Raw genomic sequence first — 13735 nt, 5'->3', positions numbered from 1 at the left:
GTCTTGATCCGAAGATCTTTTGGTGATTCCACCCTCAAGGGGCGTCCTTCCCTCCTTATATAGTTGGATTCTTTCCATTTTTTTATGGATTTACTGAGACTTGAATGGACTTAAACGCGGAGCTCGAATTAATTTTTTATGAATTTTAGAAGTTTCTCTGTGTTTTTACTATTAACAGAAAACACCTTAATGGATTATTGCGCATTAAAGAAGGCGCTGACGTCGACGAGGGGAGAGGCGGCGCCGACAAGCCAAATCATACTTCAAATAAATTATATGCCAACTTACCAATTCCACCACTAAGAGCTGGTATTTGCAACATGTATGTATAATATCAAATTGATGAGCAAACACATGTGCTAGATAGCAAGCAATGTTCTAACATGGCATAGACTCCGGGCGAGCGGTGGTGAAGGAGCTCGGCGAGGTACGTGTCCACCAACCTCGCCGCCCTGCAGGCAGCCGCTTGCGCTGGCCTTGCCACCCTCGCAGAGGAATCTGCGCACGAGGCAGAGCACGAGGGGAACATCCAGCAGCATCGTGCTCGCACCGGGCGGGTCGCCGCCACCGACGTCGTCGCAGCGGAACGCCAAGCGATGCTTCAGCTCTACACAAATCAACAAAAAGAAATTCAAGAAACAGCAGTGAATTGCAAACTGAAATGGGAGAGTTGTACTTACTGCAATTGGTGGCACAGGGTGTTGGTCTCGAGGAACACCTGGTCCTCGGAGACGCCGAGCCTCTTGCGGCAGTGCACCATGTCGGACCCCTCGCCGCAGTGAGGGAACGGGGGGCGGCCAGTGTCCTCCTGGAAGCAGCAACTGAGGTGCCAAGCCAGCCGCGACTGAATCTCCTTGTCGGCCATGATGTCGCCGCAGCTGGCGAACAACCTCCGGTACGCCTCCTGCTAGCAGTTGCTCGGCATGGCGAGCTTGCTCCTCGTGTTCTCCAGCAGCTTCACCGCCCTCAGGTCCAGCCGACACGCCGCATCGGCCCCGGCCATGCTCCCAGAGCAGAGAAGCCGAAGCAGAAAGTCGCATGTGACGCCACCGTCGAGCGGGAGCGCGGCGACAAGGGACTTGTTAGAACCCTAACGAGATCGGACAGAGCCGCCGCCGCCAACACCGTCATCGAGTTCCAAATCCAATCAAAACAAAGTATCCCCTGCCAGCTAAATACAGTTGGTTCCCCTCTCTCTCTCTCTCACACACACACTCACCAACCCTCTTACATGGGCTCGTGGGCCCGAATCATTACATGACCCACTCCTGACCAGAATATTTGGTGTTTGGTTTACGCAGGCGCCTTTGCTTGATGAAGACGCCTTCTTGGCTATCGCCTTGTCCCTACACCTCGTCATCCTCCTTGTCGTCATCACGTGACCCCCCATGTGTACCAGGCATGTCTTCAGGCTTGCTAACATTCTCCCTTCCTTGGAATCCAGCTTGCCCCCAAGCCGGTGCCCGAGGAAATCGACTGCGAAGCTCCTCCATGTCTTCCCATGATGCTTCTTCCGCCCCCATACCTGACCATTGAACAAGAACTTGTGTAACAACTTTGTTACCTTTGCGAGTCACGTGCTGATCCAGGACCTATTGAGGAGTCTGCAGATGTTCCAGAGGTGCTGGCAATTGTTGAGATGCCTGATGCTGGAAACCCACTGCTGCTCTCAACTAGGACACATGTACAACTGGGTGGATACGGCTGTCATCAGGCAAATTCAGTTTATAAGCTACAGTTCCCACTTTGCTCAACACCTAGAATGGACCATAATAACGAAATGATAACTTGTGGTTAGCTCTTTTGGCCACTGATGATTGCACATAGGGTTGGAGTTTGAGATAAACCCAGTCGCCTGCAAGAAACTCCCTGAAGCTGCGATGTTTATTTGCATATGCCTTCATTTGTTGCTGAGCTCGATGAAGGTGCTGCCTGATAAGTTGGTGCGTGAATTTTCTGTCGGACAGCCAAGTGGTCAGATCTGGGCAAACACAATCTTCAGAACTAATTCCAAAATGACTGGGAGGGAAGCTATAGATGATTTCGAAGGGAGTTTTCTGTACTGCTGAATGATACGAACTATTGTACCAGAACTCTGCTAAATGTAACTAAGCAGCCCATTTGGTTAGAGTAGAATGCACAAAGCAACGAAGAAAAATCTCTAAGCACTGGTTTACCCTCTCAGTCTGTCCATCCGATTGAGGATGATATGATGAGCTCATATGCAAAGCTGTACCCGACTTGGTGAATAGATGCTCCCAAAAGAGGCTTGTAAATATCTTATCCCTGTCAGAAATAATGACCTTGGGCATACTATGGAGCTTGTAAATGTTCCTCATGAATGCATTGGCTACTGATTCAGCAGTAAAAGGATGAGTTAAAGGAAGAAAATAAGCGTACTTGGAGAATTTATCCACTACTACTAGAATACAGTTATGCCTTTCAGAGGTGGGTAATCCCTCAATGAAGTCCATTAAGATTACTTGACATGCTCCTTCTGGCACTAGCAATGGTTGCAGGAGCCCAGGGTACTTAACTCTTTCTGGCTTAGCTTGAAGACAGGTTTGGCAGTGCTGCAATTGATTCTTGATTGTCTTCTTCATACCCTTCCAAGAAAACAGACCTTTCATTTTCCTGTAAGTGACTGGAAAACCTGAGTGCCCCAATATTGGTCTGTGGTGCATTTCAGAAATTAATTGTTGCTGCAGCTCTGGATTATCCCCTATCCATATCCTTCCTTTGTATCTGAGTAACCCTTGATGTAAGGAAAAATGTGGTTTAGCGGAAGGGTCAACTGCTAATTCTGCTAACAACTGAGAAGCCAGGGGATCCTTTTCATACCCACCGACTATAGTCTGAATCCAAGTGGGAGTACAGGAAGATACAACCCAAACTTAGGGTTCAACCAATGGCTCCTTTCTAGATAGGGCATCTGCTGCTGAATTAGTTCTTCCCTTTCTATATTTGATTACATATTGCATGCCCAATAGCTTGGTAAATGCTCTTTGTTGCCAAGGTGTATGGATTCTTTGATCAGCCAAATGAACCAAGCTGTAATGGTCTGTTAAAATCACAAATTCCTGATGTTGTAAGTAAGACCTCCAATGCTCTATAGCCAGCAATACTGCCATACATTCCTTCTCATAAGTCAATAGCCCCCTAGACCTTTGTCCCAATGCCTTACTAAGAAAAGCAATTGGGTGGCTCTCTTGAGACAACACTGCTCCAATTCCTGTGTCACTAGCATCTGTCTCAACAGTAAATTGCTTAGCAAAGTCAGGACGAGCCAAGACTGGTGCAGTCACTAAGGCATGTTTCAGGGTATTGAAAGCTTCCTCTGCTTCTGGGGTCCATTTGAAAGTCACTCCCTTCCTTAACATTTGAGTGAGTGGTTTGCTCGGTAAGCCAAACCCTCTAACAAACTTTCTATAATACCCAGCTAAGCCCAAAAACCCCCTCAACTTTTTCACAGTGGTAGGAGTGGCCCAATTAAGTACATCTTGTATCTTTTTTGGATCTGTTGCCACACCTTCTCTTCCAATAACATGCCCCAAATAAGACACTTGTTGTTGAGCAAATGAGCACTTGCTTAACTTGACTTGCCAATGGTCCTGCTTCAAGAGTTGCAGCACAGTCCTGAGATGCTTGAGGTGAGTAGGTAAGTCAGGACTGTAGATCAATATATCATCGAAGAATACTAAGGCACACTTCCTAAGAACTGATGCCCAAGTAGCATTCATGGCACCCTGGAAGGTTGCTGGTGCTCCAATCAGTCCAAAAGACATTACTCTGTATTCATAGTGGCCGGAATGGGTTTGGAAGGCAGTTTTGTGTTCGTCCCCAGGCACCATCCTAATTTGGTGATAACCTGCCCTCAAATCCAGTTTGGAAAACCACTTTGCTCCTACTAACTCATCCAACAACTCCTCAATAATTGGTACAGGATAACTCTTAACAGTGACATTGTTTAGTTGCCTATAATCCACACAAAGCCTCCAGGAACCATCTTTCTTTCTAACCAACAAGGCTGGGGAAGACCAGGCACTGTGGCTGTGTTTAATTACTCCTGACTACAACATTTCAGTAATCTGTTTTTTGATTTCATTCTTGAGTTTAGGGTTGTACCTATAGGGTCTCAAATTAACCGGTTGTGCTCCTTCTACCAGTGGAATTCTATGGTCACATTGTCTCTTGGGAGGTAAACCCGTCGGTTCTGCAAACACCTCCTGATACTCATGAATCAGCTCCTGCACTTCAGGGGGAATAGGCAATTCCTTAGTTTCAAGCTGATCATCCAACTGAACCATGTACATAATTGCTCCCATCTTAGCCATTCCTGCAACTGCTCCCCTGATATTTCAAAACAATGAGTAGTCTATGTAGTGACCCCCAACAACCTAATCAACTGCTGATTGTAATGGAATTCTATCCACTTTTGACCCCAATCAATTTGCATCGGACTATGTTGTGTGAGCCAGTCCATACCCAAGATAATGTCATAACCCCCCAACATAATTAGCTCGAAATCACTTTTAAAGATGTGGCCCTGCATCCACCATCCACAATTAGGGATTACCTGAGTACACGAAATTTGTCCCCATCAGCCACCTAAACCCTGAGTGGTTTATCCAATATCTGTACCCTAGCCATTCTCCTGCCTACACCTTCATCAATAAATGAGTGATAATCCACATCGCCGTGGGGCTTTGCGGCGACAGCAGGAACCTCCCCGACGGAGACGATGCGATGTCCGGGAGCCACCTGGCTGCATAGTGTGACAGCACGGTGGTGAGGTGGTTGCCGCCTCCTCCATCCGACGAAGACAAAACCCCTGCCGCCGCCGCTACCGCCGGTGGCTTCGACCTGATGCTGGCAATGGTGCACGCGAACACGTCGACATTGTTGACAACGCCCGACAACACGTCGTCACAACTGCGCCGCGGGAGCGTAACAGTTATGGCGTGGGGACTCACCGTCCCCGACCGCTTCGCTCGCACCGGCGCTGCCCTCTCACTCCGGTGGTCCTCCGCCTCCACCTCTCACAAGGCCCCGACCCCGCACATCCACCGCCTCATCGGCAATGGCACCTCCGCCGCCGAGAGACAGCCTTCCACCGCCACCAATGTCAATCTCGCCTCCTCCTTTGTACTCGGCCGAATGACGGAATGTGTCGACGGGGCTCGAAGAAAGCGGCGGCTTCGGCAACTCTGCCGCTCTGCCACCTCAACCCGTTGGCTCTGCCGTCCGGCACCCACGACGCCAACCTCCATGCCCTCGGCCTCCAGAAAGAGTGACGGGAAGGACGAAAAACACGACGGAGTGGTATGGATCCAATTTCCCAAAATTTCAGTGGCACCTGGTCGATATTGCGAATATTAGTGGTATTTTTCTAATTTAGCATATTTGTAGTGGCACGGATCCAATTAACTCTATACTTTATGGGGTGCACTTGATCAAAGAGAGATGGTGACACAGATGATTATCCTGGTTTAGGCCCTCAAAGCGAGGTAATACCCTACATCCATTGTGGTGGATTATCTATATCCGGTGGAAAAATGTGAAGAATGGCGCAAAGTGCTGCCATCCTCTCCCCCAGCACCCCGATCTCGGGACCCCTGCCCCCTCTTATATAGGATGAGGGGGAGCGTTACAAGGAAAGTATCTTGTTGATTATAACTAGATCTCTCTATTCTATCTATGCATGATCCCCAAGATTTATATCTTATCCTGGTGTAACATCTTGAAAATGTGTTATTTTCTAATCCTGCATCATGCCGCTTCTTATGTTCTTAATAACTTCCTAAACCTAGGACAATTTAATTAGAGGGACCTCCTAGAACTAACTCGCACAGAACCTCTCTGGTATTTAATCTCTTTTGTGTTTTTCATTTAAAAACATATTTGGTATTTCTTGTTGGAATTCTATTTTCGAATATTAAACTTTCTTTGACTAAAATTTCTTCTATTTGAAAACTCTTTTATTCAAATTTAGTTTGAAAACCATTTACACTATTATGAATTATGGTCCAAGAAATCCTCCAATTTTGCCCTTGAACCAAAACCAAGCGATTCCAATTTTATTGGAATTATTTGTTAATCCATCATCCTTTGATTCTCGATCCAAATATCCAAATTCCTCCTTTTGATCTAGCCACCAATTTAATCTCTATGGCTTGATTTCCTCTTCGGCACAAGAATAGTATTATTGCAAATATTGTGAATAATTGCTCTTGTGCTAAGAAAATTCCAACTTATACTCTTCACTCAACTTCCCCTTTTAGCCACAAATATACATAACACCAATTTTAGAGTTCAAATCCTATTTATTGCCTTCAACTAATTTCCTTCTATATTCCCAAAAATATTTTGAGGAATATTATTGATTTCCCTTCCTATTTGAGTGCTCCCAAATAAATTCCCTCAAACTCCACCTTTAAATATTGCACTCAAATAAATTAAGAAATCTCTTTTGTGAATTCTTTCCGAATTCAAATTCTTTGCAAAACCTAGTTATCCAAATCAAGTATTTAAATTAGACTTCTTTCTTTTTTTCCATCGGGCCGAAACTCCGTTCTTTCTTCCTATTGGCCCAATCCCTTTTTCTTTTTCTTCTATTTTCCTCCTCCTTCTTGGGCTGCCGGCCCAGCTAAGCCGAGCCGGCCCAAATCGGCCCATAGCCAAGCCGCCCTCTTCCAGGTGTGCGTGTTGTACACGCGCACGGCGCACGCCGCCGCCAACGCCTTCCGTCGTCACGAAGTAACCGGCCGCCGTCATCCTCCTCCCCACGCCACTGCCATCGCCGTGTCTTCCTTGACTTCCTCCTCTACAACCGCCTCTCACCACCGCCCCTCTCCCTCTCCGCCAGCCACCGCCCTCCCCAGGTGCGTGATGCTCGGGAACACCACCCGCCGCCGGCGTCGCCACCTTCCAGCCGCCGGAAAGACGGCGCCCCTCCTCTCCTTCTCCTCTGTTGCTCGGCTGGAAAGAGAAGAAACGAAGAGAACACGGGAAGAACAGAGGAAGAAGAAGACGAGAGAAGGAGAGAGAAAAAGAAAAGAAAAAGAAAAGGAAATTGACAGGTGGGCCCATCAACAGTAACTTTTCGTATTTTTTCTATTTAATTCAAATCCCAATTTTAGAAGCCCATATCTCCTAAACCGTAGATCCGATTCCAGTCAAATTTGGACCTAAATTCATCTAAATTAAAACTCTTCATTTTGATACCAAATTTGCTATTTTAATATTTCATTTGAATTTCCTTAATTTATTCAAATACCATTTGAATAAATATTTGATTTAATCTTATATTTGAATCTCCAATTTAAACTTAGATTTGCCCTTTAAATATTTCCTTTTTACCCAAAAATACCCTTTAGCCGCTAAAAAGCCGCCGGTTGGAACTTTACGCCTTCCATGTGGACGTTCGCACAGTCTACGGACCCCAACGTCGGACCGTTGGTTGTAAAGCCCGGCAAAAAACCAAACCTAAGGTCGAAGTGATGCTCCTGGCACCCCACGCCTCTATGCGTACAACAGTCGGAGCTTCACTATTTTCTCGACCTCCACAGCATACCACACAGTTAACTCTTGAGCTCTGTGTGATCCTAGCCACTCCACCGCCACTCCCAGTTGTCGGAGTAACACTTCCACCCCACTAAACATGCACCCACCTCCTATTCTTCTAGCCGATATGTTTTCTATCGACACGGCTAGAAATGATACCAAACCTAGCCGTCATGCTACCCAACTCTAATGACAACTAGCAAACACCCAAAACCCTAGCTGATATTTATCCTACCTCGATATCGGCCTAAACAACTAAATCCTAGCCACTATTCTACCAAAGCCCAACCTTGACCCATATTAGCCACATGCCTATTTAACCATATCAACTATCTAGTATTTTTCCTATCGTCCAAACCATGAGAGCCTTCGCATAAAATATAAGCGACAGTAGTTGCTTAATCCCCTCTAGCCACCAATCCTCTAGAACCTCCACACAAAATATAGAGCCTAGCCGATATGCTATCCTACTCCACAATCGACTCCCATATAACTAAACCCTAGGTATTATACTACCTAAACCTACCACTACCAAATACTAGCCCCATAATCCCTATACCCTATAAAAGAGATAGGTTATACCTTAAACCCTAGCCCTCTTAACCGTTTATCGTTTTGTTATTATTTTATGGCTTTTATTGAATTTGGTTCTTTCTCTTTCTCAGTAGAGTTTATTGTCTTTTGGATGGCAACCTACGGTATGTCGCGAGAATCAGATAATCAGGTTGCCTATCTTGGATTTATTTGCGTTGGAGCAAGGCAAGTTATTATTCCTCCCTTTTGAGCATAAATGCCCTATATTCTATATTCTATTATATGCACTAGCCATACATGATTTTGAATGCATAATCTGAACATATAGCAAACCAGTTCTATGCTAGCTTTTGCTTCGCCCTGCCTAGTTAGACTGTATAAAATATAATGAATTTAGATTGTGACAGTACATAAGATTTGGTTGATTTCCAGGTGGCTAGTACTGTCTCAGTCGATATAAGTTTACCAAGTACTTATGTCAAACGAATGAGTACGACTGCAGCTTCTAGAATGGGGACAGACCTAGATATTATGTTAATTAATAATGTGGTACCTCTGTATAGTGGTTCTTATGTAAGTCCTCGCGAAGGAGCAAACTTATGCTGAGCAGGGCAATTGTGATATTTACCGAGGCGCAGGTAAATATCTTGATTATCGTGCGATGTGTGTGTGATTTTATGGAAATCTGGTTGAGATGACGTGGGGTCTCTCATCCAGTTCTCTCTGAAAAACCTCGGGAACGCCAGAACTCCTCTCGCTGCTGATAACGTTACGTTCAGAGCGTATGGGACTAAAGTTCATGGAACAGGTGCCACTATTGTTAATAACCTAATACTGGGCCATGACTAAGCTAATGATTATTGGCAAGTTATGGACAGCGGGTAAAGCGTACATCTACTGGAGTATGAATATCCTTGAAACTATTCGAATAGGCGTGCTCACGGATTTGAGCATCGGGACTCATATGGTACTTTGGTTAGAAATATATTTCAAGATTTTCTTAAATGCTGTTGCATATCAAGCATTTCAGGATTTCTACCTCTTTATTCTCAACCTTCTGCAAGTAAATCTAGCTCTACACAGATATTACCTCTCATGCATTCATTGTTGAATAATATAATAGCTTGCTGAGTACGTTGTACTCACCCTTACTTCAACCCCTCTTTTTCAAAGCCTAATTGGAGTTTTTGCCGAAGCTAAGAGTTCAATCACATAAGTTAGTTCCCTTTAAACCTAGTCTTCAAGTCTAGTATAGTTAGACGGTTTAATTCTATAGTAAAACGGTAGAGTTGGGTCATCGTATAGCTTCTGCTGTAGTAGTTAGCTACAAACTTGTAAATGTCATATTATTTTATATAAAGATATCTCCTTTGGAGTCTTGACTAAATGTATGCGATAAAGATCCAGATTGTTGAACCTGTATCAATCTACTTATCCAGGGCTTGATACAATTAAACATGTCGGTTTCTGAATCGTTAGTTTTGGGACCCTACACCTGGGAATCTCTCTTTCTTTATTTACAAGATAGCCACGTGGGCCTAGGGCTCGTGGCCCACCCCTATGCCGCATGGCCCGAAGACCTCTCCTTGGGTACCCGGGTACTGTGTAACCCACAGTAGCCCCCAAGTACTTAGCTTGACGATGACTCTGAGGTTGGTGAAGCCAGCTGGGAGAGAAAAGACTGGCTGAGTATTCATCTCAGTAGTGTTGAGTGAAAGTTGTTTCAGCCATCGTGCACGGGGAGGAAGTCACCAGGCGGCGAAGCAGACGTTCGCCCGTCCTGCGCGGGGAGCGGATCACCTGACGGCGGCGTAGGTGGTCGGCTCGGAGGTGCGAGCCTTCGGTTGACGCCACAGGTAGCCGTCCTGCGCGGGGAGCATATCACCCAGCAGCGGCGAGTAGTACCCAGGCAGCGAGGGGTGTCAAGCCCCCGAGCCCGTGGCAAGGTCGGTGAAGAGCACCTGGACGACGCGGGAGGCGAAGCCCCCGAGTCCGTGGTGAGGTCGGCGATGAATGCCCAGACAACGAGGGAAGCGAAGCCCCTGAGTCCGTGAAGAGTCGGTGTAGAGCACCCAGACGACGCGGGAGGCGAAGCCCCCGGGTCCGTGGTGAGGTCGGCGAAGGTCACCCGGACGACGAGGGAGGCTAAGCCCCCCGAGTCCGCAGCAAGTCGGTGTAGAGCACCCGGACGACGCGGAAGGCGAAGCCCCCCGAGTCCGTGGTGAGGTCGGCGAAGGTCACCCGGATGACAAGGGAGACTAAGGGTGTGTTTGGTTCATTGTTATGCATGGATGGGATATGGTCATCCATATTTAGTTGGATATGGCGATTCAATTTTTTGTTTGGTTTGTATGGATATGGCGATCCAATTTCTTGTTTGGTTGGAGAGATATAGCATGGATGGAAAAAGCCAAAAGTTAGTGGGCCTATTTGTCATATATGTTTTTTTTATCAAAATATAATAATCCGAGATCTTGTTTTAAAGATTTAATTATAACAAATGTAATGGTGTAACCAAATCATAAATTAGATAAACGGTTTAGGAGAAAAAATCATTTGGAGGTTGCTTAACAGGAAATCAAACCAACCACAGCCAATTAGAATAGGACACATCACCCAGTCCAAAACTGGATGGCTTCATCCAGCCAAATCGGCCGGATGCACTCATCCAGCATATTGAGGGAATATTCCCTATTCCGGGCCTCCCCATCCACCCTGCCATTTAACCAAACACTACAAAAAATCGAGCGGCCATCTCCCATTCAGACTCATCCATCTAACCAAACACACCCTAAGCCCCCGAGTCCGTGGCGAGTCGGCGTAGAGCGCCCGGATAACGAGGTAGGTGAAAAGTCCCCGAATCCGCGGCAAAGTCATAGAGGCGTAACCGGGTCCGCATGAGCCGCGAAGGGGGGAAGCCCCGGGCATGCGGTGAGGACGGCGTAGCCCCCGGGCGTGCGGCGTCATGTTCCGGACAAACGTGCCACGGGCGTGATCGGGCCGCGTCAGCCACACGAAGGATGAAGCCTCCGGGCGTGCGACACCATTCCCCGAGCGTACGTGCAAACAAAAAAGGGGAAATCAATCTTAGTAGCATCAATGAATTAAATCCACACGTATATATGTGGATGGGCATATACGGTGCTACTCCCTGATTCTGATGGTCCCTGACATGTCATATGCATGTGAATCGATCTTATGCATGGTTATGTATACGCCAGGCCAGGGATGGCCGAACGGGCACGCTGCCGCGCGTGACCGCTAACAGCCGGCCGCCAACACAGTAGATTAATTTGGTGACGGCCAGGAACTGGCCGCTTGTTACTCCCATCGTTGAAGACGCCGGGCACATGCATGCAAAGTCATAGATTAATCTGGAATTAGCAACCAGCAAAAACTAGATCAATCTAGATGAAAGGAACAGATGCACATGTATGCTTGCACATGTAGATAAAAAATTAAGGCCTGTAGAGCATTGTTGGGCATGGAGGTCCTTGTCACATCGCATGCATGCTTCTGTAGATGGATGGTGATGACATCACGTTGATGTCATGATGGTGCGGCCGTGACATCGTGGCCGGAACATGTGCGTACGTGTTGTTGATCTGTCCTGGCGGAGGTTGCCTGCACACATGCATGTTTGCATGCCCGGCCTGGACGAGATCGCGGGCGATCTACAGTACGGCGAAACCCGTCGATCGTCTGGTAGCGGATGGATTTTCTAGACGTGCGGACGGATTGCCAGATCGTCGGGGCATGAAAACAAAAAAAAAATACCAGTGTATCAATCTTGATTAGAAATTAATCAACTCATAAAAACAGATTGGAACAATAACCCGGCAATCGGTGGTTGAAGCCATCTCCGCCTTGAAAACGATCAAGCGCCACCCTATCTGACGCGCCAACTGTCAATTTATGTGATCGGCAATATATTTTATGGGGTGCGCTTAATCAAGGAGAGATGGTGACATATGATTATCCTGGTTCAAGCTCTCAAAGCGAGGTAATACCATACATCCAGTGTAGTGGATTATCTGTATCCGGTGGAAAAATGTGAAGAATGGCGCAAAGTGCTGCCATCCTCCCCCCAGCCCCCCGATCTCAGGAACCCTACCCCCTCTTGTATAGGATGAGGGGGGAGGGTCACAAGGAAAGTATCTAATTGATTGTAACTAGATCTCTCTATTCTATCTATGCATGACCCCTAAGATTTATATCTTTATCCCGGGAATCTCTCTTTCTTTATTTATAAGATAGCCATATGAGCCTAGAGCTCATGGTCCACCCTATGCCGCATGGCTCGAAGACCTCTCCTTGGGTATCCGGGTACCGTGTAACCCACAAGTTAGTTCGGTAATAATAAATTTTCATAATTCGGTCTTAGTATAAAAATAAAACGAATTTAAAATACACTTAAACTTTCAAAAGAAAATTAAAAGAGCAAGTTTGGAACTAAGTGGAAAAAAACAATCGAAACACGATGGGGTAAGGACTTGAACCCACGACCCCGTACATGCATGCCTAAGGATACCACCACTGAGTGTTCGCTGCAGCATGTTCCCATCCAGAACACAGTGTGCACAGGAAACGGAACGGTCCATTCGTACGTGATTAATTAAGTATTAGCTATTTTTTTAAAAAATAGATCAATATAATTTTTAAGCAACTTTCATATAGAAACTTTTTGTAAAAAACGTACCATTTGGCAGTTTGAAAAATGTGCACGCGGAAAACAAGGGAGATGGGTTGGGAAACTTGGGTAAGAACACAGCCTTAAGCCCCGCTCACTTGTTCGAATCTCTTCCGCGCCGTTATATATCCAGAACCTATATCAGCGCCAGCTAGAGTGGCACTGAGCTCCCTCTGACGTGGTAATTTTGTGCCACCTCGGATTCGACCTCAGCGCCATCGGAATTGGCGCTATTGTCACGGTTTATTTATGAAATTAGTTTTTGATATGGGTTATTTTTTAAATAAATTTTATAAAAGGGTCAATTTGTCAAAATTTCGGGCTCATTGTCAGTTGTTCGAGGGATGGCTCTTTTTCGGTTTTGCTAGGCAATCAGGGCCCGTCCCCCCCCCCCTCCTCCATGTGGGTTCTTTTTTTGGCACCGCAGTACTTTCCTATTCTAGTAAATTTATGCACCTAAAGTTTGTACACCTCAAGTTTACACATCTAAAGTTTATACACCTAAAATTTATATATCCGATTCAAATTTGAATTTGAATTCAAATATATAGTATTTCTATACATCTAAAGTTTATAAACCTAAAGTTTATAAGTCAAAAGTTTACATACCCGATTCAAATTTGAATTTTAATTCAAATATTAGTTTATAGACCCAAAGTTTACATACATGTTTCAAATTTGAATTTAAATTCAAATATTTTTTATATATAGTATTTTCTATACAAAATTTTTTCCAACTTTATTTTTTATTTTTTTTTTAATTTATGGTGTAGTAGAAAGAGAATAAGGGGAGGAGGAAGGGAGAGAGTAGTGTATAGGGGGATGGGGGGTGATCGCTCGGAGCCACCCCTGCTCTTTTTTGCTCTTTGGGATCTAATTTGTGATCTGAGAACCCCCAAAGGCCCCCATTGATCATGTATGTTTCCTTGGCTGCCGCAATATAAATTC

General features: G+C 45.7%; 1 long non-coding RNA gene across 1 annotated transcript; it reads right to left on the bottom strand.

The window, feature by feature from the left end:
• Positions 1 to 259: 259 nt before the first annotated feature.
• Positions 260 to 5264, bottom strand: LOC136355072 (uncharacterized). Its single transcript, XR_010739137.1, has 2 exons — positions 681 to 5264; positions 260 to 607 (listed from the first exon to the last, which is right to left on the bottom strand). It is a non-coding gene; the product is annotated as an uncharacterized lncRNA (long non-coding RNA).
• Between the last annotated feature and the right edge of the window lie 8471 nt (positions 5265 to 13735).

This window comes from Oryza sativa, chromosome 2, assembly GCF_034140825.1.
Source record: "Oryza sativa Japonica Group chromosome 2, ASM3414082v1".
Classification (NCBI taxonomy): domain Eukaryota; kingdom Viridiplantae; phylum Streptophyta; class Magnoliopsida; order Poales; family Poaceae; genus Oryza; species Oryza sativa.
The sequence above is the reverse complement of the archived record's forward strand: the minus strand, read 5'-3'. Positions and strand labels throughout refer to the sequence as shown.